Source organism: Cydia splendana, chromosome 2 (genome assembly GCF_910591565.1).
Source record: "Cydia splendana chromosome 2, ilCydSple1.2, whole genome shotgun sequence".
Lineage (NCBI taxonomy): Eukaryota > Metazoa > Arthropoda > Insecta > Lepidoptera > Tortricidae > Cydia > Cydia splendana.
In genome coordinates this window covers 6,626,418-6,652,538 of record NC_085961.1, presented here as the reverse complement: position 1 = coordinate 6,652,538, position 26,121 = coordinate 6,626,418, and the positions used below count along the sequence as shown (strand labels likewise).

The 26,121-nt window shown below is 37.4% G+C and overlaps 1 long non-coding RNA gene across 1 annotated transcript in view; it reads right to left on the bottom strand.

The window, feature by feature from the left end:
* The window catches only part of LOC134802917 (uncharacterized), a 428,476-nt gene extending 402,811 nt beyond the window's left edge, over positions 1–25,665 (bottom strand). Inside the window, exon 1 of the long non-coding RNA XR_010145905.1 lies at positions 25,432–25,665. This is a non-coding gene — a long non-coding RNA (uncharacterized LOC134802917). The remainder of the gene's footprint in view (positions 1–25,431) is intronic.
* Between the last annotated feature and the right edge of the window lie 456 nt (positions 25,666–26,121).

The following is a 26,121-nucleotide window of genomic DNA, read 5'->3' as shown; positions in this document are numbered from 1 at the left end:
GGTTATCAATTAGGTAATTTTTTAGGGTTCCGTACCCAAAGGGCAAAAACGGGACCCTATTACTAAAACTCCGCTGTCCGTCCGTCCGTCCGTCTGTCACCAGGCTGTATCTCATGAACCGTGATAGCTAGGCAGTGGACATTTTCACAGATGTTGTATTTCTGTTGCCGCTATAACAACAAATACTAAAAAGTACGGAACCCTCGGTGGGCGAGTCCGACTCGCTCTTGTCCGGTTTTTTAATTAATAGATTTTAGTCCCAAAATTCTGCGGAGCGGTGGTGGCCGAGTGGATATGACGTCCGACTTTCAATCCGGAGGTCGCGGGTTCAAATCCTGGCTCGTACCAATGAGTTTTTCGGAACTTATGTACGAAATATCATTTGATATTTACCACTAGCTTTTCGGTGAAGGAAAACATCGTGAGGAAACCTGCATACATCTGCGAAGAAATTCAAAGGTGTATGTGAAGTCCCCAATCCGCATTGGGCTAGCGTGGGGACTATAGCCCAAGCCCTCTCGCGCACGAGAGGAGGCCTGTGCCCAGCAGTGAGACGTATATAGGCTGAAATGATGAATGATGAGTCCCAAAATTCTGCTGTCTTCAACTACAAAATCACCCCGCACCTTTTTTGATATCTGGCTAAAATACTTACCTCGTCGCCGCTTAAGTTGCAGTAAAATAAAAATACATACTAGTAGTAGTTTATCATAGTGATATTAAAATTTTTATGCACGAGTAAAGGGAAATGCAAGCGATGACTACGCAACGACGGACCTTTAAGAAAAATGTTTTTACTTATGGGATAAAATGTTTGTAAACGAGTCAGTCAGACCAAGACAAGTCCGCAACGATTTTGATAGCACACGAAGTGCAAGTTTTATTTACTTATACGTCAATTGAAAATTGATATTGGTCCTGGGAACAATGCGTCAGGCTAATTTAGGTTTAGACTTATGATCATAATTTAATAATATTGTTACAAGTTAGTTAATAAAAGCTTTGGGTTCATTAAAGTTACTTACTTATACGTCATAATTTCATACAAGTTTTATGTTTAAACATAACACTTGCACTGCGTGTGCTATCAAAATCGTAGCAGACTTGTCTTGATCTAACTTTACTATTGGACAGACGTCATCTGTCAGAATGTCCATTGTGTCCCGTCCCATACACGCCAGAGTGGCGCCACGATCACGTACAAAACGAATAAGGATTAACATAATTTTTGTCAGTGGTTCTATCACTATAGTTACCACCGTTTAGTTTTGACACCATTGTTATTTGAGTACCTCAATCTTGTTCAATCAACGAAGAATAAAGCGATTAAAATGGAAACAGCTGAAGTACCATCCAATCATATGGTTGGGGTTGACACAAAAGAACCTCTCAGCACGAGTGTTTCCTGGCAAAGAGCTATGGTTTCAATCTCTTCGGTCAATCAAAGAGAGTGTCAATCAATATTTTCGAGTGTCGTTGAGAATGAATCAAAATTCGAAAGGGGTTACATTGTTGTGAAGCGTAAATTTAATATCCGATTTCGATTAATCTTTACTGTGAGCAATTTAGGTATTTGTGACTTGCCTTAAATAGTGAAGAGTACCTAATATGATTAACTGTACAAATACAATTTTTACACACCCGATGATACACCCGATATTAGTGTTCCCATTTGTCTCCGCTCCAATGAGATGGGGAAAAATGGAAATATTTCTGTGCAGCTTCTTTTCCCATATGTTTCTATACACTCATTATAGGTGTATTCCTATTTGTCCCTGCCATATGTGAGTTGGAGACAAATGGGAAACGGGGACAAATGGGATTTATATGCAGAGCCTATTCCATCTGTTCCAGGTGGGAACAAATGAGAAAACATCGGAAAATGTAGTGTTCCCATTTGTCCCCACCTTATTGGTGTGGAGACAAATGGGAAACGGGGACAGATGGGATTTATATGCAGCGTCTATTCCATCTGTTCCAGGTGGGAAAAAATTGGAAAATGATGTATTCCCATTTGTCCCTTCTCATGTATAGCGTAGGACACGTGGATAGGGGACAAGTAGGAATGCACTAATAATGCACCCATTATAACCAATAATGAGTGTATTCCCATTTGTCCCCTTGGTGAACATATAGGAAAAGACTGCATATAAATATTTACCATTTGTCCCCACCTTATTGGTGTGGAGACAAATGGGAACACATCATTTTCCGATGTTTTCCCATTTGTTCCCATCTGGAACAGATGGAATAGACGCTGCATATAAATCCCATTTGTCCCCGTTTCCCATTTGTCTACACCAATAAGGTGGGGACAAATGGAAACACATCATTTTCTGATGTTTTCCCATTTGTTCCCAACTGCAACAGATGGAATAGGCTCTGCATATAAATCCCATTTGTCCCCGTTTCCCATTTGTCTCCAACTCACATATGGCAGGGACAAATAGGAATACACCTATAATGAGTGTATATAAACATATGGGAAAAGACGCTGCATAGAAATATTTTCATTTTTCCCCATCTCATTGGAGCGGAGCCAAATGGGAACACTAATATCGGGTGTATCCCTTTTGTTCCCCGCCGTTCATATTCATTCATATAAAATATTCCCATTTGTCCCCACCTTATTGGTGTGGAGACAAATGTGAACACATCATTTTCCCATGTTTTCCCACCTGGAACAGATGGAATAGACGCTGCATATAAATCCCATTTGTCCCCGTTTCCCATTTGTCTCCACATCAATAAGGTGGGGACAAATGGGAACACATCATTTTCTGATGTTTTCCCATTTGTTCCCACCTGGAACAGATGGAATAGGCTCTGCATATAAATCCCATTTGCCCCCGTTTCCCATTTGTCTCCAACTCACATATGGCAGGGACAAATAGGAATGCACCTATAATGAGTGTATAGAAACATATGGGAAAAGACGCTGCATAGAAATATTTCCATTTTTCCCCATCTCATTGGAGCGGAAACAAATAGGAACACTAATATCGGGTGTATCCCTTTTGTTCCCCGCCGTTCATATTCATTCACATAAAACATTCCCATTTGTCCCAGCTTCATGCATGACGTAGGTCACGCGAATCGGGGACAAACGGCAATACACCAATAAGCACCCATTATTACCAATAATTACCAATAATGGGTGAATTCCCATTTGTTTTCGCGGGGAACATGGGAAAACCCTGCATAAAAATACAGAGACAAAAATTACGATGTTTATTCTTGTTAATTGTTAATTATCAATCACATTTTTAATTTTCATTCAAAATTGATTTAATTTTTAATGGTTTGTAAAGCAATAACCATTAATTCTTTTTAATTGTTAGTGGTTCGAAATAAATTAATATTAATGCAAATTGATGATCAATGCAATTGATAATTAATTTTCCTTCAATGGTTAATGGTTAATGGCAATTAACCTTTTCAATGGTTAATTTTTAATGGTCAATTGCAATAACGTTCGGCCAACACTGATCAGTGGGCCCCTTTAGTGTAAATTTCATTCGATTGCGTGACATGACGTACGCGTTTGCGTTAAGTGTCATTTTGTATGGGATATTGAGTTTAGAAAACGTTGAGCCAAGGCGTCTCCAGTTACTAAATGCTCTAAGGGTTTAGTTACATTGTGAAATTGTGTAAGTTTTCAAAGTTAGATACGAAACCTCACATAAACAAAAATCATATTAAGTAATAAAATCTCATAATATCACGAACAATCTCAAGAATATTAATAATAAAAAACGACCTTTATTTTTAAAAACACTGAAATGTAAATAATATATTTCAATTATTTTGTGCTTATATTTTTTATGATCCAAGCCCAGACAACGTTTACCTATTTATTCCATTCGTTTACCCTTAATAATATAAAGTTCCAAAAAAACTAGCGGCAAAATCTTGCAAAGTATACAAGCTTATTATTTATATTTGTAATTTTATATACGCTACCCCTAAAGGTTACTGAGGGTCATCCATAACTTGAGAAGGCATTGCCTGTTAGAGAAGCGACTGTCTAGTTTTTAACATGTACAACTAATGTATTCTTCAAAAAACGTTTAGAAGATTACACCATTGTTGCAAGCATTCAATTTTGTTTAAGAGAATTGGAATCTAGTAGTAATTACTGCTAGTGGTTATTATTGGTACGAATTATTTTATTTTGGGCGCTTGCAAATCTTACAGTGTATTTTGGAATTGTATCTATGAGTACCTCTGTAGTACGAGTATGTACATACGGATGCTTTAAATCGGCGGTCGGTAACCTGCGGCCCGCGGGCCGCATGCGGCTCGTGAAACTGTCACTTGCGGCCTGCGAGCCTCTCTGGCTATGTAATATTGAGAAACGACAATGTCTGATAAAGTCATAAATATTAACAAAGTGCGGCCCGCGTCAACTTACTCATCGTTAACTACGCTACTAAAACTACGCAAAAAAAGGTTGCCGACCGGTGCTTTAAATGATGCCAAAAATATTTTGTGTTATTTTTTCATCGACATAATTGCCACGATATAAATTTAACAAAGGAGCTGAAATTTGCTTGTTATGAATGCTTTATAATTCAATATACAAAACGAACATTCACGTTACAATGATTTAATGCCTAAATATTCCCACAAATCATTTTATTTACTGCGTCTTTTACCGGCATTTCCCAAGTTCATGACGTCTGCCTTCAAAGAAAATTAGGGAATAAATATTCTATGTGAGCACCGTATGTTGGCGACGGATACAATACATTATTTTGTATCTAGTTTCAATAGCATTAGCAACTTTAAGAATATCAAAACCGGAGTTAGACTGTAAAGTTTCCTGTCAAATAGATTGCAATATCACCAACGATTGTTGAGTTATTCAAAATGAATAACATCTTTAATATATGAACTTCTTTACAGACTGTCTTTTCTCCGTAATCATGATTGTATTGATTGTTACTATTTATTGATTATTTATTTATTTATTATTGTTTCTTCATGTCCATCTGTCAGTCCGTATGTCATAGCCATATTTTTGTGGCGTAGTTCCTTGAGCCACCTTCCTACTTCGTCATTAACTCGTTAGTTCAGCGCTGTGTTATCATATTATTAAATCGGATCTATAATTATGTCACCAAAAATAACGTTTTAGTATATACATAAGATCAAATCACAAATAAAGCAGTAGGTACTTCATGTTGTAAAAAATCTTAATTTATTTTAAACTTCCACGATTTACAAACCATAGATAATGAAGCATAACTAATATTTCCTGTCTTTTCGTATTTTATCAAATGTTTATCCTACCAGTTAATATTTATACAAACTCAGTGACGCAAATTGACATTCCGAGGAGCCGCAAGGGACTTTCGTTCGTTCCATTTTTCCAACTTTCTCTTTTAATCTGTCATTTTCACTTTATCAGAATTTGTGGATAATCTTCGGTTTAATTAGTATCAGGAAGTAGGCCACCGTTTTATTCATATTTTTTACTTTAGTGATTTTTAGGGATCCGTACCCAAAGGGTAAAAACGGGACCCTATTACTAAGAGTCCGCTGTCCGTCTGTCTGTCACCAGGCTGTAACTCATGATCCATGTTAGCTAGACAGTTTAAATTTTCACAGATGATGTATTTCTGTTGCCGCTATAACAACAAATACTAAAAACGAAATAAAATAAATATTTAAGTCGGGCTCCCATACAACAAACGTGATTGTTTTGCCGTTTATGTGTTATGGTATGGAACCCTTCGTGCGCGAGTCCGACGCACATGGCCAGTTTTTTTTAACAATTGTATAACTATTTAGGTAAACGTCTTAAGTAGTGCTGCCACATAGTTGACCATGCATAATCTTTTTGTTAACACATTCAGTGCCAGTGACTCCCTAGGGGAGTTCACTGTTCGTAGGCGCTTTTCGCTACATACGGTTTTTCCCGTGTTATCGGCTACGCTCGTAGCGCGTAGCTCGGGCTGGCACTGAATGTGTTAATTTTATGGTGTACTTTTTGTTCAAGTTACGTACGATGTACGATACAAAAGCTAAATTTAGTAACAAAGTACTAAATTGCGAGTACATAGTAAATACTTCAGGCTCAGTAATAAAGACCGATAAAAAGGTTTCTAGCCTACGTTATGCCAGTAAAGGGAAGTTATGGAAATTGCTGCTTGCACTTAATATACATAATAAGCCTGGTACGCGTCTCAGGAATGATAAATCTTCTGTGTTTTATTCATGGAAGTTTTAGTGTAAGTCCCTTGTCTCGCCAGATACATCGAGTTTTAGCGATTAAGGTTGTTTTTACGAATAATCTACAGGCAAAAAATATAACATTATAGCATTTTTCACATAGCTTGGGTACGGTGACAGCTGTCATCTCCATACGATTGATAACCTTCAACCTTGATATAATATGTATTTATGTGAAAGTACTATAATATAGGTACATATAAGAATTATTGTTATAAAGATTGTAACTTCTAGGCCAAGCATTATAGTCAATACCAAACAAATGTTAAATAATCTAAGTTAACTTTATATTTTGAAGTTTATATTAAAATTAAATGTGAAATAATGTACATAAATGCTATTTTAATTAAATGTTTCAAGTCACACGCACCTGTATGCCTCCCGGACTCCCCTTAAATAATGGATAGTAATTTTTTAATTTTCGGATGAATTTAGTGATCATCAACTGCCGATTTGGCTACACAGGCCGCGTAGCCAACATGCCAATCGCTTACGCTCCGTAGCGATCAAAACGCAACTGTCACTGTCGCACTAATATGGAAGAATGATAGAGATACACAAAGCGTTTCGTTGTCGAAGCGATAGCGATTATCACCTTGGCTAGGCCGGCTGATCCTCCAAAAGTCACATGGGTTACCTACCACTAAAAATTTATAATATATGTAAACGACAGAATCACAGTTCATATTAGGTAAATAAAACTATTTTACGTGGGCGGTAACTAAAAGCGAAATACGTTGGATAAGATATATTATCATGTTTCTTGGCTTGACTCCAAGAATTTGACTAAGTATAAGAAATTTCATGGGATCAATCCGCATATGGAATTTTTGTTTATGGTTTATGCCATATCATAAGTAAGTCTGCAAAATACTTTTTCATAAAACTTGCTCGAAAAATGTGTTATAAGACGTAGGTGATGCGGTCCGTAAATCTTTAATTTCGATTTAGGGCTGTAATGTACGTCCGAAATTTGGTAGAAGTTAATAAAAAAAAGATCACTATCTAGTTACAGTATGATACTTGTTTCAAATAAGGTCAATTAAAGTACAGCTGAAAGATCCTAAAGTACAATGCACGGTTCTTAATATTTCTTCATAGTTTACTGTAGGTATATGTATTGAAAAAATACACAAAATAGTTCTATAGATCACAGGAAAACCTATTAGAAATGTGCAGTCAATCGTGAGTCGGGCTTAATTACTTAATAGTTTTTGATCCGACCCTTTGGAACGCCAGTCTGACTCGCACTTGACCTGTTTTCTTTGTTTCATTATTATAAAAGTTAAGAGCGAAAAACAAATTCCATACATTTTTTCCATACTTACATCTTAAATATTTTCTATAAGTAATGTTAAAACTCAAAGAGGTAAAGAGGTACGTTTGTATGGAGAGGCGGTCGTCTCATTTCGTCATAATAGAACTTAGACTTACGGTAATTGGAGTTACGTCCCGAGGCATTTCAGTCGCTTAGAGAGAGAACTTTCTATTGTTTTGTCGTCCAACACAATTTATATACAGCGTGACCTTAGCTATTGGACAAACCCTGAAATCCCACGTAGGGTTACTTCTAAGAAATGCTCTCACGGTAATATTTTTTTAATTAGAACAAAAGATAAAAAAATAAATTATCAAACAAAAGTTATTTCCAATAATCGACAACAAAAAGAAACATACTGTATTAATCATTGGCAGTGCTTTTGACAATTTGTTTGAAAATGTGCAGTAATGATGACATTTGTCAAAAGTCAGAATCTTATTAATGTCATAAATAAAAAAAACCGGGCAAGTGCGAGTCGGACTCGCGCACGAAGGGTGCCGTACCATAATGCAAAAAAAAAAAAACGAATAAAAATGCAAAAAGAAAACGGTCACCCATCCAAGTACTGACCACGCCCGACGTTGCTTAACTTTGGCCAAAAATCACGTTTGCTGTATGGGAGCCCCACTTAAATCTTTATTTTATTCTATTTTTAGTATTTGTTGTTATAGCGGCAACAGAAATACATTTACAAATACATACACGGTTCGTGAGATACAGCCTGGTGACAGACAGACGGACGGACGGACGGACGGACGGACGGACGGACAGCGAAGTCTTAGTAATAGGGTCCCGTTTTACCCTTTGGGTACGGAACCCAAAAAAGATACTCAAAACGGTCGAAGAAGGTTTCATACTATTTATTACCTCAGGAGCTACTAACATATACAGGTTGCTCCAAAGTAAAAAAATCGTAATTTGTTAATTTCTTCGTAACCGGTACACCGATTGTTATGATACTTTGTATACTGGTTCTAAATACCCTAATGCATATGTACATTTCGGCTTTGTCCAATGGCTAGGGACAACCTGTATACACGTCTAACTCCGAGCTGTTTCAGACCTTCAACTTTTGAATTGTACAAGTCGCGACAAAATGGAGATTTGTGGTCTACATGTTGCCTCAGGTACAGGGTCGTTCGGATTCAGCACTATTTAGGCACACCAGCATTAGTGCCAGCACTATTACAGGGTAACATTATTGCCGACTGCATTGCTGCCACAAATGTCAAAATTCTACTTCTACTCGTATCATACATTTTATTCAATCGGTAACGCAGCTACGCGATTTTCCAGATATTTTTCTTTACATGGTGTTAGTTTTTACAGGATGTTAAAGTTATGTACCTATATGAATAATGTAAAATATATATTTGTCCCAATAAAATAAAATGTACATCATGGCTGCCGAATTGCATTGACAAATAGCCTGAAAACATTTTCCGTATCCCAGACGCAATGGCGCCTCCGATGAGGAAAAATCGTCAAAACACTTCCAAACAAATACACCTCTTAATCAATAAATGGATGCGATGACGAACGCCCGAAAATTTTACCTCTCATCGGAACAAAAATGGGTTAAGTGCTTTATTTAATTTTTAGTTATTTGTTTTTTATAGATAAAATTATTTATTAAATAACAAATATAAAAAGATTATAGAAATTTACAGACTAGGGTAGACAAGACATTTATTATCTGTATTAATGACATAATTAATTTACTTTTCCACTACAATCAATACCACATTAGAATCATAAACAAAATCAGAATTGATGAATCAGCTCCTATCATTTTTAGTCAGCCTGAAAATTTGGCTTGTAATATGTCAGTTATATTTTTAAAGACGAATATTTCAGCAGGGACACGTGACATAGACAATTGGACATGTTACCTATGGACTTGAATTTTTTCACAAATTGGTTATACATATTTATATAGTTAACAAGTACCGACTGTCCTAGAAATAAGTCAAATAACACTTAGTTGATCGTCTTTACATTTATGAACATTATTTTCAAAAGGAACATAAGCCCCAGGTTTTTCAAGGAGTTCACTGTAACTTTAGAACGAGGTGAAAGTATTTTAATGGCTCTCCAGATTTGTGATAAATGTCAATTTCATCAAATAATCTACGAAAAACTTCCATAACGTTTTCGGGCATAATAGACCCACGTCAGCTGTTATCCGCATCAGATAACATTGAGCAGCGGGGGTTAGGCAGGCTTTTCGCGTCCAACGGGTTGAATCAATGGCATTAACGGTACCATGCAATATGATTTGACGTGAAATGATGATTTTAGAGAAAACTAGGATCTGTAAGATATACTGGTATCTTACTGGTGGATCTTATGACCCTAGTTCCTACTAGGGTCATAAGATCCCTGATGATGATGAATTCTACTCTCCTGAGTAGAATCCAAGGACACTATGAAAATTCAAATTCAAAAATCAAAATTAATAATTTCTTAAGTTTATTCTGCACGTTAGCCTCAAGAGCTCTTTACAAGTCAACATAACATTCACAGTGACATCATGTAGGTAGTGGCATGAAAAATACTTACCTACATAGCAAAATGTATTATACAACAGCCAATTATATTTTATTAAAATAATCTTAAAATAAATATTTAACTACTACAACCAGTGCCAGTAGCGCCGAAGGCGGACCTGCTGGATGGAGTGGACTTTTTATGATAGGATTTTTATATAAGGTAAACCCACTTTTAAGTGCTCATTTTAGTGTATTTATTTTGTAAGTAGTTTTAATTTTAACTTTTAAATAATTTTACGTTATTGCTTTGTTTCATGTTAATACTTCAAATAAAGAAGAGGGTCTACAAAACCTACTACAATTTATATCAGAGACGGTTTTTGCCACCGCCGAGACAGCTGCCTAAAAACACGTCACTTCGTAAACGCTGCGTCAAAATTTGTTGTATTCAGCCCTTAATGGCCACTTCATCAAATAACGAGTATTAGGTACCCCACTCATACCATAAGAGACCTGTGACATAATAATAACAATTTGACTTCACTTGCCTCCCGCAAACAATGAAACACGGTCATATCCAGCCGTTGTCAAATAAATTCACACAAAGGGTCCGCATATCCGGGGTCAGAAATGCCAGAACATACCCAGTTTGCTTAATTGAATGGGAGGGTCGAAGGTGTGTTAGAACACATATATTTTTTTGTAATTGCAGGTTTTTGTTGTTATTTTGGGAAAGCTTCGTTTTAAATCCGTGTGTTATATGAAGATTCGAAAAGAAAAGCGTAACATTCTAATAATCCTAATTTACGAGGATATTATTTACACCATTGTTGTGAGGAATTTCAATACTTATGTGGTGTACATTTATTTTTACTTTCGACGTGTCGAAGCCTAACAGGCCATAGTTATGATGAATGCACACTCGGGGTCTCAATTACTGATGAGCACTGATAAAAAAAATGGTCATTCAATTATTCCGTGGTACCAATCCTATTTACCTGGGTTGCTTGTTGTACGTAGGTTGTGGCTTGGTTGGTTTTTATAGAACCAACTAAACTGTAGACATCGTGAGTCTGTCTTTGCATATCTCAAAACTAAAGTTAATAAATGCATGACTCCGCTTTGTGTTATATTCCAAAAACTAAATAGGTATACGGTGTCCATATATTATAATGAGAATCTGTTGAGTATCGCGACCTGTAAAGGAAGCCAGAGGAACAGCCAGACGGACATACGAAAACATGTTTATCGAAGCTAAGCTAGCTCGATTAATTAACTTAGACATGCCTATTTACATACAAATCCGAATGCAGTGCAGTTTAAAAGAAATTGAATCATACATACATGTTTATGTGTTCAACGCGTATATTAATAAATCTTTTGCCATTTCAAACTTATTACGTACACGCTATAAAACATATCGTAGAAGATAGCTTTAATGCATTTTAGTGCAAATAAAAGTATGCAAAACATTTCTGTTTTGTATTTTTATCTCGGTTCTCGAATGCGGGCGAGATTTTAAAATTGAAATTTATATACCTCTAGGAGCAGTTAAAATGTATCACAGGAGTGCTGTGTTACTTTGCAAGGTTATGTATTTCCATTGTACCTAACATGTTGTTATATTATCATTTAGTTTTCTACTTTATTTGGCCACATGTTTATTGCAGTTTGTGTTGCATTTTAATGTTTGTTATTATTTTACTCGGTTGTTGGGCAGCGTTCGGGAAACTACGTCATGTCTTTTCGTCCGACATACCTCAGTGCCTCAAGACGAAAGTCTTTAATCAATGTGTGTTACCAGTGATGACTTACGGCTCCGAAACGTGGTCTTTCACTATCGGCCTCATCTCAAAACTCAAAGTCGCTCAACGAGCTATGGAGAGGGCTATCCCCGGAGTTTCTCTGCGTGATCGAATCAGAAATGAGGAGATCCGTAGACGAACTAAAGTCACCGACATAGCCCACCGGATTAGCAAGCTGAAGTGGCAATGGGCAGGCCATATTGCACGCAGAGAAGATGGCCGATGGGGTCGAAAAGTGCTCGAGTGGAGACCACGGACTAGCAAGCGCAGCGTAGGACATCCACCCACAAGATGGACAGACGACCTTGTTAAGGCCGCCGGAAGTCGCTGGATGCAGGTCGCTTCCAACCGGTACGGATGGAGGTCCAAGGGGGAGGCCTATGTTCAGCAGTGGACGTCTTATGGCTGAGATGATGATGATGGTGATGATTATTTTATTATAAAGTAAAAAACAAAACAAAGAAGAAATAACTGTACCTTAGATAAGGCACAGTCATTTGTTAGTAGTGTAGCGTATTATTAGACTTTATAACATTTATATTAAACAGATGTTGAGACTTTTTAAAATGTAGTAGACGGCTATGACTTTTTATAAGCGTAGTTCTCATATTCGTTTATTTTAAAACATTTATATAAGATGCGAGGAGGAGGAGTTGATATCATTGTATGCACGTAAAATGTGCTTGCGCTCTTAAACTTTTAATAAATCATCAAAACACTGTTTTATATGTAAACTTGTCCAATATACTTATTTTATAAAGTATTAATACAGCCTGGTAAATAGTTAAAAGAAGAATGTTAGAAGAGAAGACTAAAATTATGGATTGATTTACGAATGATGGCGCGGTAATACGAGAATGAGAGGTAACTAATCTCACGCCAGCGCTTATGGCTTTTTCATACCTATGTATAATAATACCTACTAATATAATAATATAAACTGGAGGCAATAATATTAAAAGAATAAGATCCTATATTGTTTTCATACCCATCATTGGGCGCAAGTACGAGTTTATGTGGTCATTACCAGTTATCGGCGCTCAGTCGTGGCACGCTTGTATATTGCCATGTTTTTTTACTTGCATCCCTAATGGTATGGCTACAAAAAAGGCTGGAATTCTTATGTTACATATTGTTGATTATCAGTTTCATAATTAGGTATAGTATTTTCCTTAAAAAAATAAGTATCTAGATCTAGCCTTAACAAATGGAGCATACTAGTAGATAATAATCATTTTCCAAATAAAACTATTGTGAACATGATTGCTAAAGCCGATAGTATTCGCGGAAAACTTTCCCTTCTTGGTAAAAATACATAAACACTGCGAACATACTTCCTTTTGTTTCTGACGTACAGCCATCAAAACTATTAGCTTTAGCACCTCTGCATACAAATAGGGCCTTCTGTTGTAACGGACGGGTAACAGGCTGACATACTCTTGGCTGGTTTATATAAGTCCCTATCTAAGCACTTTACTTACTTACTAGGTTGTCGCGATGACCCAAAATGAGTCTTGGCCTCCAACACAAGAGCACGCCACTTTGATCGGTCCAAAGCGGTTTTCCGCTAGCTTTCGCCGACGTCGAGCTCACGGAGATCTGCCTCCACTCTATCTGCCCAACGGTATTTAGGATGACCAACAGGACGGCGACAGGACCTAAGCACTTTGAGGTACGTAAAAGCATTTTTTTAGGTTGATATTATATTTTTATTTATCAAAAAATCGCCCGTTTCCTGGTCGCACATGTTCGCCACCCGACGCGGTTCGAATGAGAAACACGCTCATTACCGCGTCGTAGAAGAAATCTACCGATTGAATCCCCAGAACGTATTAGCCGAAATTAAAAATGTATCAAGTGTTCTATTTCTATTGGGACCAAATGAGATCTGACAAGAAAAAGCGGGAACGGTTAGCTACTTATTGAGATAATCCATATCGAAGTTGCCTGTTTTACGAATTGACATTTATTAAATTTCTAGTACCTGTTATAATTAGGTGCATTTAATTCCGTATTGTATTTTTTCTGCTTATTTATTTTAATATTTGATAAGATGCAAGTTATACAGGCTGGGCCATTTAGATCGGTCAGTATGGAAAAATCTGAAACTATAAGACATACGACGATCTTTTCTTAGGAACCATGTCATCGATTTTAGAAACAAGAAACACTGCATTCATACATTTAAAAAAAATGTGTACTCAGCTCGGGAATCGAACCCGGACGTGTTGAAAAATAAAACTAACACTATTTCTAATCGAACGAGCGAGCGAAGCGAACGAAGTTCTTACATTCGACTTGGGATACGCGGCTGGCTAGGGGCACGTCCCGGCATTTCGATGTTTTTAAGCTGAACTATCAAAGGATAGTTTGATACTCAAGAACTTAAGTTAATTTGTTCTAATTCAAATTAAATTGGGTAAACGTGTAGTTGAGCGCATTATATTTTAGTCATTAAATTATGAGCAGGCTCGATCAAGGGGTTATTGAGCTAGAAGAGCTTAGAAAGCTAAAAAGCTATTTGTGAGGGGTCTTGCTATTCTGGTCATCTTTTTGCAAGAAAGTATGGTCGAGTTTGGTATCAAATGAAAGCGCTCGGCGTGCACTTTTATAATATCGTTTTTAAATTTACCATTTTGAAATAATTAGCAAGATAAAAATAAACATAATATAGGTATTTGACATTTGACAGGAAATATTTCGGCTTACCACAGATACAGTATCAGTTAAAAGCTCCACAGACCTTGTAATATATCCACGCGATTTTTGATCCATTGCCGCCTATAGTGGGACATAAAATAGTAGAAATTAAATAAAATGGAACTCTAAAATTTCCATACTATACAAGTTTGTCAGTAGAAAAAGGCGCGATATTCAAATTTTCTATGTGACGATAACCCTTCGCGCCTACATTTTTTAGCCCATTTTTTCTACTGACGGAAATGGATTGACAGACTATAAATTGTTGCCATGTGTAAGCATTTTACGTCAAAATGTGACAGCTACGTAGAAAATGGCGCCCTCATTTATTAACCGACTTCCAAGTCTCAAAAGGAGGAGATTCGATTGTGTTTTTTTTTATATTTGTTACTCCATATCTCCGTAATTACTGGACCGATTTTGAAAATTATTTTTTTGATTGTATGTATATGCATACAGATTGGTCCCGTTTTTGTCAAAACCCAGTTCTAGTGATGGGATCCATAAGGAATCGAGGGAACTCCTCAAATCTTAAAGGCATACATATAGTGATTTATGTGTTTTATCAACAAATCTAGCACATAAATTCAAAAAAGTGACATTTGATGAAGTGGAACTGCTGATGATGATCAGAACGGAACTCTTCAACGACGCATAGTTTACGTTTGGCGATTTGTCCTCTTCGTTATGTTTGTTAAGCAAGTTAAGTTTTTAAGCCACATTTTTGTCAAGCTCGAGGTCTGAGATGGTATCCATGAGGAATCGAGGGAACTCCTCAAATCTTAAAGGCATGCGTATAGAAATTTGTGTATTTTCATCAGAAAATCAAGAATTTACATTAAAAAATGTCGCATTTGATGAAGTGGAACTGCTGATGATGATCAGAACAGAACTCTTGAATGACTACACGTTTGGCGATTTCGAATTTCGATTTTGACGGAGCTGGCCCTAGAGCCAGACCTGACCCGGATCCGGGCTCTTATCTGGACCTGAACCCGGACCTGGACCCGGACTTGGACCTGGACTTGGACCTGGACCAAGACCTAGACCTGGACCTGGACCCGGAACTGGACCCGGACTCGGACCTTGACCCGGAAAACCACTGATACCTAAGCTAAATAAACCACTATGATTACCTACCATAAAATGTAGGTATAAAGTATAATGATGCCAAACTTACTAGCCCCTCCCGCTCAAACCCCCGTACACCGCAACGTCCGCAACGCACGCGCCGTTAAGTGGGTTAGGTTAGGTTTGAACTGCGATCCTCACAGAACCGAACTGCTATCAGAGAAGTGGGTTCGTAAGGCTAAATCTGCGACCCTTACAGAAACGAACTGCTACCTAAAAGTGGGTGGTTTTACCTCCTTTTCTACATAGTGCACCATCTATGTACAATAATCTTTCACCGGCCCCCATAGAAGTCGGTTTTTTTTTTCTTGAAAATTATTTTCTACTATTTTATGTCGAACTATACGAGTAAGTAGGTGCAACAAAGTCTATCGCTCTATATAATTTTCGAGTTCTCAGTTCGGGGCGAACTCCTAGTTAGATATCGATTGTGTAGGTCTTATTAAGCAGTAAATGTTACTATGAAACATGATGTCTGAAATTAATAAAATGCATTGTTTTCATATCCTTTAATTTATTTTAGTAAGTTTTCGAAATGATCACCATTTTTTTTTGACGACCGGTCTGGCCTAGTGGGTAGTGACCCTGCCTGTGAAGCCGATGGTCCTGGGTTCGAATCCCAGTAAGGGCATTTATTTGTGTGATGACACAGATATTTGTTCCTGAGTCATGGTTGTTTTCTATGTATTTAAGGATTTTTATATTATATATATCGTTGTCTGAGTACCCTCAACACAAGCCTTCTTGAGCTTACTGGGGGACTTGGTCAATATGTGTAAGAATGTCCTATAATATTTATTTATTTATTTATTTATTTTTCAATACATTTTTTAAAATGTATGAATGCAATTTTTCTAGTCACTAAAATCGTCGTATGTCTTATAGTTTCAGATTTTCTCATACTGACCAATCTATATTGACTTTATACTAGTTTATAGCTATCTACAGCCACTATTGTACAAAATATATTCCGTATATTCGTAATGCATTGGTGTTATTAGCTAATTTTTCTATTATATAAATGTAATAACAATGAATAAAATGGCCGGAAAGGATAACAACATTTAGGTGGTCGTCATTATCCTTGATGGGATGGGGTTATTATAGTTCGCTATTGTTCGGTTATTGTTATACCATTAGTGGAGTGTGCTCAAGCCATAAAAAGGTCAAATACGGCGTTCACTGAATAAGAGATTTCCTTTGGTAGAATCAATCTTTGTGTTCCTAAAATATATTTAAGAAGTGGAGCCACCCAGATTTTTGATGCAGGTGGGGGGTGGGGGGGTTTTAAGGGTCGGTGACGTCTGAGGTTAATATTTTTTAAGTATAGGTTCTATGTCAAGTTTAGTATCATTTTCAACTAAATCAAAGATGTAGACATAGATTTCATCTAAATCGGTTCAGCCGTTATTGATTTCCCATACAATCTTACACCTTCCTTTTCACTTTTGAGAGATTTTTTTTAATAAAAAGTATCCTATGTTCTTCCCCGGGACTCAAAATATCTCTATACCAGATTTTATCTAAATCGGTTCAGCGATTATTGGATCCCCATACAAATTTCCACCTCCCTTTTCACACCCTTAAGGGATGATTTTTCAGAATAAAAGTATACTATGTTATTCCCTGGGACTGCAACTATCTCTGTACCAAATTTTAACTAAATTGGTTTAGCGGTTTAGGCGTGAAGAGGAATTTAAAAAAAAGTATTTTTTTCACATTTTATGTTTTTACTTCGGAATGGTGTCATTATGATATCATAAATGAATTCGGCATCCCCGATTTATACGAAAACGATACCAAACTTGGCCTAGTAGCTTAAATGACATAGATATCAAGATCAAGTTGAGAGCCCCTCCCTAAAAATTTACATCAAAAATCTCGGTGGCTCCACTTCTTAAATCTATCCTAGGGTCCTAAGGACCAATCCTGCCAAAGGAAATCTCTTGTTCACGCAACGCCGTATCCCACCCCCAGCACCTTCCGCTACATGGGCTGGACCGTTAAGTGGCAGGCCATGAAACTGTATCTAATGCTAAAATCACACATGAAAACTCGCTTTTCTTTTAATACGATTTTCCGCGTTGTATGTTTAAAGACCTCCCAGCAGTTATGGGACTTATTCGACTAACGGAGAGACTAACCGTGACGTGGCCATATATACTTTTCTTTAATCTTGGATGGCTTTATTCACATGATACAATAAGTATCACTTTTGAAAACCACACAAATGAAAGAGACAGACACTGTCATTATCACGCTGTCACGTGGACAAATACGACCAACACATCCGTATTGTATATTGACTATACTCATGACCCTACATTTTTTTTTATTTTTTTTTTAATAGCCTGTTATAGTGTCCCACTGCTGGGCAAAGGCCTCTCCCCTTGATTTCCACGACTTAGACACCTTCATTAATAACTGGCCGGAAAAAGCTCAACAACGGGAGTCGTGGAAATTTAATTTATGCCAATTTTTTAATTATTATAGCAGTGAGGAGCGAAAAATATTTCGAACATATTTTTGGTTGTTTCTAACTTCTGTGTTTTTAAACCTTATTATTTTTGGTCCAAGGCTTTTACCCTACCTGGCTTTGAGTTATTCAAATACATTTGTGGAAATATTCAAATGTAAATATACTGAACGTACCAACAAACTACAAATGGGTGTCTATTTTAATATAAACTTTCTAATAACTTGGAAATAAACTGGGTCATAGGAAACCGACATTTCCGCACCCATGCCATAACGGCAACCCAAAATATCTAATGACGTGAAAATTATTTTGATTACTCCATAACCGACACAAATATAAAATATTATTGCTTTTGTTTGTTAATACCGTAAAAAATAAGTACAATTATGTAAAAATAGATTTCCGCTCTTATTTCATTGCGTTAGGCGGTAATTTGCAGTGCAAAAGTAGATATTAAATATATGAATCAAAGTTTTAATCTATCCGTGTGCCAAAGTTAACTCAAAACAAATGACTAACACGTGTTAACTTTCAAAAACTCTTTAGTTTTTTAATTTGCTCCGTACACAGCAATTAACCTGCAAATTGAACGATGCTGGTAAAAAAACTTAATTAATTAAATTCTTAATTAGACATAGAGCTTTTAGACCTTAAAAACAAGCTAGGGGTTGAAAAATTAACGAGGCTTGCGAAACGCCAGTCATTAGGGGAGCTGATTTAACAAAATGCCTTAACTTAATAATATAAACAGGAAGAAAACGTGTACAAATTGCAATGCTGACGCTTATTGAATAAAATGACGATTTTTTACAAGCTTTTATTTAACTTGCAATGTTTTCATGCACGTAGGTATGTTACAAACCCATTAATAGGCATCCTCAATTTCTCATTGAGTTTGGGGCTCTTTAAAATCGTCTCGGTAAGATGTTGATGAATATTTAAAGTAGTTACTTTAAGCATTCGCCTGTACGTTTACAGTTCTTCCACCTAACCATCTAATAAATCTCTTGTTCGATGGCATCCAGCTAGAAATATCTCTGGCCCAATATTACAGAGTTATATGTTACATTTTCAAGATAGTTGAAATTCGACTTAATGTCAATATGACAATGTTCAAATTTCAGTTCGATAAAAGTGAAACATAGAACCCTGTAATATTGGGCCAGCGATATGTATCGCCTCTCAACAGCACGACCCGACGATGATGTAGTCAAAATGAAGGAAATAGTCGAATGAGGACACGCAGGTAGTTGTTACTGGAGCAGTGGGAGTTAGTAGCTATTCAATGATGTTATTATAATAGGATTTCGGAAACAATTTATCATGACAAAATTAATGATAAAAATTACAAGGGCAGCTTGTGGCGAGCTGTTGGGGAGTAACGACCTCACGGACCCGAGTGCTCCCGAGAGTCGGTCAGGGTCTCCGTCTCCGGCGTGTCTTCGTCGGTGGGAGTGGACCCCAAGGGGACCCGCAGGACTCTCAGCTCTGGCTTGCCTTCATTGGCCGTCCAGAGAGGAGTCGCTAGAGCTATATGCTCCAGGGGTGGAAGTGAAACATGCATAAGACGCGAGGAGGCACAACCAGCCACTGGGTAGAAAGCGGCGCACACCTCTCGACACCCCTGAGCCGCTCACACCGATGATGCTCCTGGTCGTCTTCGCGACGGCAGTTTCAGGGGCCCATCTAGTCAGCGGCAAGTCACCACCTGCCTCGATAACGTGTTTTAGCATTGTTATGGCAGGTGTCCGGACTTCTCTACAATAGCCCAGTCTCATTGTCCACCCAAACTTCAATCCATAGACCGGTATACTATTCACTTTTTCTACAATAGTCCCAATGCCTGCTGCGACCGGTTCATGGGTGTTTATTGTTGCGCCTGTGAACGGGTTCCAGCAGGCGTTCTACATGACATTAAAGCTCTCCAAGGGGCCTCTACGTGTTGGATCTATATCCCCACGCAAGCCTATCAAAAGACCGGGATTTATAGGCCCGTGAATTCCAAAATGAAAAATTACAAATCAACTGTTGATTAAATGATAGACGATAGTAGATGACCGCTTCTCCATACAATCATAATCTCGTATTTATTATTATAAATATTACAATAGTTAGGAGCGGATAACAAATTTCATGCACATTTTTAAGAACTCATACATCTTATAATATATATAAAAAAAAACACAGCTATCGTTATAATACATTAAATTGCGTAAAAATGTTTTCTATGATATCAATATCCAGAGAGGAAAATGGGGACAACGTTTGTATGGAAAATCGTCCCTTTTCATCTTAATGATATTAACTAGTAGGACACACAAGAGACAACTAATAGGGTATTTGACTACTAGTCAAATCAGTTTCTTTTTTCGAACTGTAAAACGATTTTGCTACTACCTATGGAATTTATATGAAACACTAGCAATACTAGCATCTGACGTCACAATCAAATTACCTACTCTTTATAGTTTTATACGGGTATTAAATTAGAAATTGTGCCTAACTATAACTGCTGTCTACGTTTCTCTATTAATCTGCAGGCACTTTATTTCGTGCATGGTGTAAAATAATTTATTTTAAATACAGTCAAATACCCAAAATAAATTCCACAAACCAAAAAATAACAGCAGATATTTTAAACAGTCCACTAACTAAACAACGGTTCTCTGGCAACGTTTACAGTTTACCCACGTCAAAGTTTTAGTTAGAAGTGAATTAAATTTGCCACCATTTGTGATGGCGAGAGGCCGGAATTAAACTACTACTGTTACAATGTTTAACTTCACTTATTTGCTGGTCCAAGTAACAAAGTAAATAGGTATTAATAGTTATTAGCAAAGTGTTGTTTAAGTTGTTTTATTACTTAACATACACACATACATATGTACATACATTAATACATTTTTGTTTGATTTTACGTGTCTCGCTAAATTGATTTAATCACGTTCACGCAGTCGGTGGCTATAAGTACAGCGATAATCGATTACCTAGTGCGACTTTTACTTAAAAAGAAACTGTTTAGGAATTAACCAGGGAACATTTTTTCATACGTTATTTTTATAGCTTATGTTTTTTGCATATAAATACAATATATTTATGTTTTTTGTTATAATAAGGCGGTTAACCACATTGGCGCTCCTTTCGCAAGCTGCATATATGTACATATAGGTAATGTTTCAAGACATGGTTGGTTGAACAACAAAGATTGAGTAAAGTTTCAGTCAAAGAAATAACTATTTTACAGTACATATGGTCCTACTTTCCGTCCCTTCGTTCGTGTTTTAATTTATCTTAGGTATTTTATTTGTAATATAAGTACCAGTAGGATTCAAAATCAGAGTCAGCACTAATGAGTTTCCAAAGTTACCAGTATTTAACTACGTCTGTGTGGTTGCATACCGGGAACTGTTTCAACTTTGTCTTCTCAAAGCAACTTCCCCGTTGCCACAGCCAAAGCCGGAAACACAACATGATACCGTCCATGATACATTATTTTATAAATAAAAGTTAAATTTTAGATTTACTGCTATATTTTGGTTGGCTTATAAAATTACATTTATTATACATACACAGTAACTAAGCATAAACACTTGAACAGTACTAAGGTACTCGTAGCTAATTGTTTAATATCTAAGAAGCCGGTTGAAACGTAGTGCCACCCCACCCAGCTCTTGGTTACCAATCTAGATTAAATACTCACACCAAGGTGTGTTCAACTGATTGTTTACGACATCTTCAAAATATTTATTAATAGATTGTCAAATAGTTAAAAATAAGGAAGTTACACCAGTATTAGAGATAGCTTACAGAAAGCTTGCAATCTTGTAAAATTAAAAAAACATTAATTTGAACAAAGCCAACGATCAAACTGAAATTATTCTACCTAAAGGCCTCACAACAATACAGCTTAGGGCAAGCAAACCAACCAAAATCATCCATTTGTGTGCCGGAGCTACTGTTAGCGGGCAGTATACAGATTTTATTTACACAGTACACATGTAAACTAAGGTGTTTAATATTTAACCTTGCTCGCTCTAGTTATGTATGATCCTAATAGTTCTGCTGGCTGTATCACTCAACACTTACCTTAGTATTCGTTGTAGAAAAAAAATAGTTACTTTATTTAGTGAAATGTTTTAGGAGGTTTTGACGAATTAAAGTATATAAAACAATGTACCTAATTGAAGAAAACTTTACGTCATGCGATTATATCAATATTGGTATACTCGTATTGTTATCCAGTTCTTCTTTTTTCAGTCCATTTTTTCGTTCATTGGCTCTTGGTCGCCAACTCAATATCTTTTATATTTATGATTTTTTAACGGGATGCGCTTGAGGAGCTTTTCTAGGCTCCCGGTTTAAGGATGACTCACACTATTCCGGTTGGGCCCGGGCCGGAGCTTCCGGCGCCTCGCGTTTTCAATGGAAAGCACCACGCGATCACCGATCAGCCGTCATAGGAAAGACATCTCGGATGCCTCGGTCCGGGCCCGGACCGTCCTAGCGTAAGTCATCCATTAATCAGAATATTGCTTTAATAACCGTTGTTGACACTTTTGTCAAGGTCCAATACGTAACGGTAAATTATTTTCAGTAGCCATGTTCTGCGAGGTGAATTTATAAGTATAAGTCATAGGGCGATTGTGCATTACAATTAATTTTACTGTCCGGCAGTCCGAGTTTTTACGGTCCGATATAGCACGCCATTAAATGTATATAGTAGCTTGTGCACTAGACGTAATTTTACCGTCCGACATTTTACTTTTCCCCATTCCGGACAGTCTTTTTTCGGTCCGAGATGACAGCTATGAAAAACGTGTTTATGCTTGTGCACTGCGTCTGGAATTAGTATTTTTCATGACTTGGCCGGGCGGGGGCGGGCTAGGGGGGGTGTGTGTTTCATGCCACTGCGCGGCACCTGGAAGCGAAAAGACGGACAAGTGCACAAGCCAATCATCCGTTTTTTTCATGCCACTGCGCCGCAGCTGCGAGTAAAAAGACGGACAAGTGCACAAGCCAATCATCCGTTTTTTTCATGCCATATCGGACCATGAAAACTCGGACTGCCGGACAGTAAAATTCATTGTAGTGCACAATCGCCCATAATGAGCAACTTTTACTATGGGAGTTAACCCCGGCGAAATCGAAAAAAAAGTATTGCCTGCCTTATACATTCCGACTGACCTACATTTTTTCTTCATAACCGGGTCAGTCTTATATAAAGTAAAAGTGAAGGTTGAGAAAACACCTCGTGTTCTGTGTACTGTTGCCGGCATGTCGCCAGCGAGTCTAGCGCACGTGGGGTCAACATTCAGATAAACGCGGCTGACTTGTTTGTCGACAGCTGCGAGAGATAGCAACGCCGATAGGGGGACTAGCAGCATAATACTGGTATCTTACCTCTACGGCGGCGAAGAAAATGGGCACGACATCCGTAAGGAAAAACGAGCTCGAGACTACGTTTTGTGCATTAAATAGCGGGCCATTTCGAGTTTTAGTTGTGCGATCTGATTCCGATATAATACTGATCTGTCAGTGTTAAAAGTGACATTTGTTCAACCAAAAACATCACTGACAGTATCGGAATCAGAACAAAAACTCGAATTGGCCCGTGTGTGTTACAAATGGTGCATAAAGTAAGTCGCTATCATAAAAAAACCGGCCAAGTGTGAGTCGGACTCGCACACACACGAAGGGTTCCGTACCATTATCTATAAAAATGGTCACCCATCCAAGTACTGACCCCGCCCGACTTTGCTTAACTTCGGTCAAAAATCACGTTTGTTGTATGGGAGCCCCACTTAAATCTATTATTTTATTCTGTTTTTAGTATTTGTTGTTATAGCGGCAACAGAAATACATCATCTGTGAAAATTTCAACTGCGTAGCTATCACGGTTCATGAGATACAGCCTGGTGACAGTGGTGACAGACGGACGGACGGACGGACGGACGAACAGCGGAGTCTTAGTAATAGGGTGCCGTTTTTACCCTTTGGGTACGGAACCCTAACTAATGCCTATGCCACTTTTGAGCTTCTAAGTTCCTCTAGTCTAGTAAGCCGAGTCAAAAAGACGGGACAACGGTTGGAAACTAATAATAATTTCATTTAAAACTATGTGGGCTCCTACCTCTATGTTAGCTATTACACTTATTGTTCCAGTAATGTACCTCTACGATGCTTTGTTCCTAGTCGCTCTGTTGAGTGATCTAATTATATCGGTCGTTGTTTCGATTTCGTAGATACAATTTAAAAAGATATTACTTAGGTAGGTAAGTATAAATAGCTTATAATTAGCTTATTCATTTGAAATAAATACTTGAAATGCACTAAAGGGAGATTTTTTTAATAGTTGATATACTGGGTGGGTTATATATTTGTCGGAAAAAGGGTTCTAATGGCGGTGGGCGCATGGGCGTAGTAACTCGATGTATTGAATTCACAGCTAAATTAGTATGCTACCACTGCTACCAGTGCATGAAATAAACATTCGGACTCGTTAACCATACTAGTGCCTACCATATTTTAGGACTAAACGATAAAAAGAACTCATTGCTATTTAGAATTAAAAGGATTGATTTGAAAATAAAAAGATCACATAAAACCTTCATAAAACCGTTCAAATCTTTATTCAAGTCAAACTAGGCCGGCTCCAACCCTACACCTCTGACCTGAGAAGATTTAGCCCTATATGGGACCGGCAACAAACTCAGCGGGACACATCTTTTCAAAACAACACATCCTTTCTTTATTTCACAAAAGTAAGCTTGTAATGTAACATAAGAAATTAAAATAACACTTGAAATAAAACACTTAGCTGAATGGTTAAAGAACGTTGGATTCTATAAGCTTTCAGAATAATCCTTCAGGTATAAGCCTTCAGGAACGTGGCGAGTTAGACACGAGGTATGGCTAACGATAACGTCCGATCTCTAGCGCGGTCCGATCAAGAAGAACTACCAGCGGCGGAGCCACGCTGCTCCCACCTCAAATCAAGTTGGGAAACCTGCTCGACCAGTCTACCAAGTACCAACATAACGACAAAAATGCCACCTCGTGCCGAACTGTAACTGTAACGCTGCAATACGTCCTTCTGGAGTCGTGCTCTGATATATTAATTATAAAGAAATGAAAGTGAAAACACCACACCGGCTTTCTTTATTTTTCAAAAACAGATGAGAAAGCGACCAAGTGCGAGTCGGACTCGCCCAATTCGCCCATGAATGGTTCCGTAGCAGCAAGTAACATAATAAAATTGCGGTTTACGATTTATGATGTATTAAAAAAGAACTACTTACTAGACCTCGTTCAAAGCAATTTTCGGTGGAAGTTTGCATGGTAATGTACATCATATATTTTTTTTAGTTTTATCATTCTCTTATTTTAGAAGTTACAGGGGGGGGGGGCACACATTTTACCACTTTGGAAGTGTCTCTCGCGCAAACTATCCAGTTTAGAAAAAATGATATTAGAAACCTCAATATCATTTTTGAAGACCTATCCTTTTTGTTTTTTGTTTCAACAGTATAGTTCTTATAGTTTCGGAAAAAAGTGGCTGTGACATACGGACGGCCAGACAGACAGACATGACGAATCCATAAGGGTTCCGTTTTTTGCCATTTGGCTACGGAACCCTAAAAACTTACATTTTATCCACAAGAGCGGCAAAATAAGTTAATGCAAATTTTGAGTTATTTCCTCCATTAATATTGAAAAGCGTTAGTTTGGATTTGTTTTGTAATGTTTTACGGTTAGTATTTTTCTCGCGTTGGTGTGGTGAAAATTATGTGCTTAGTGGGATCGTGAAAGAATGCCAAGTTCATTAACGGATTCGCTAATAAAAGAATTGAAATCTAACTGGAAATCAAGTTCTTAAAAATCCCTTAAGACCACAGCTCCTGTCATGCATCACGTTTTCCAATTGCGTCAAATGATTTGTTATGTTATTGGCTACTT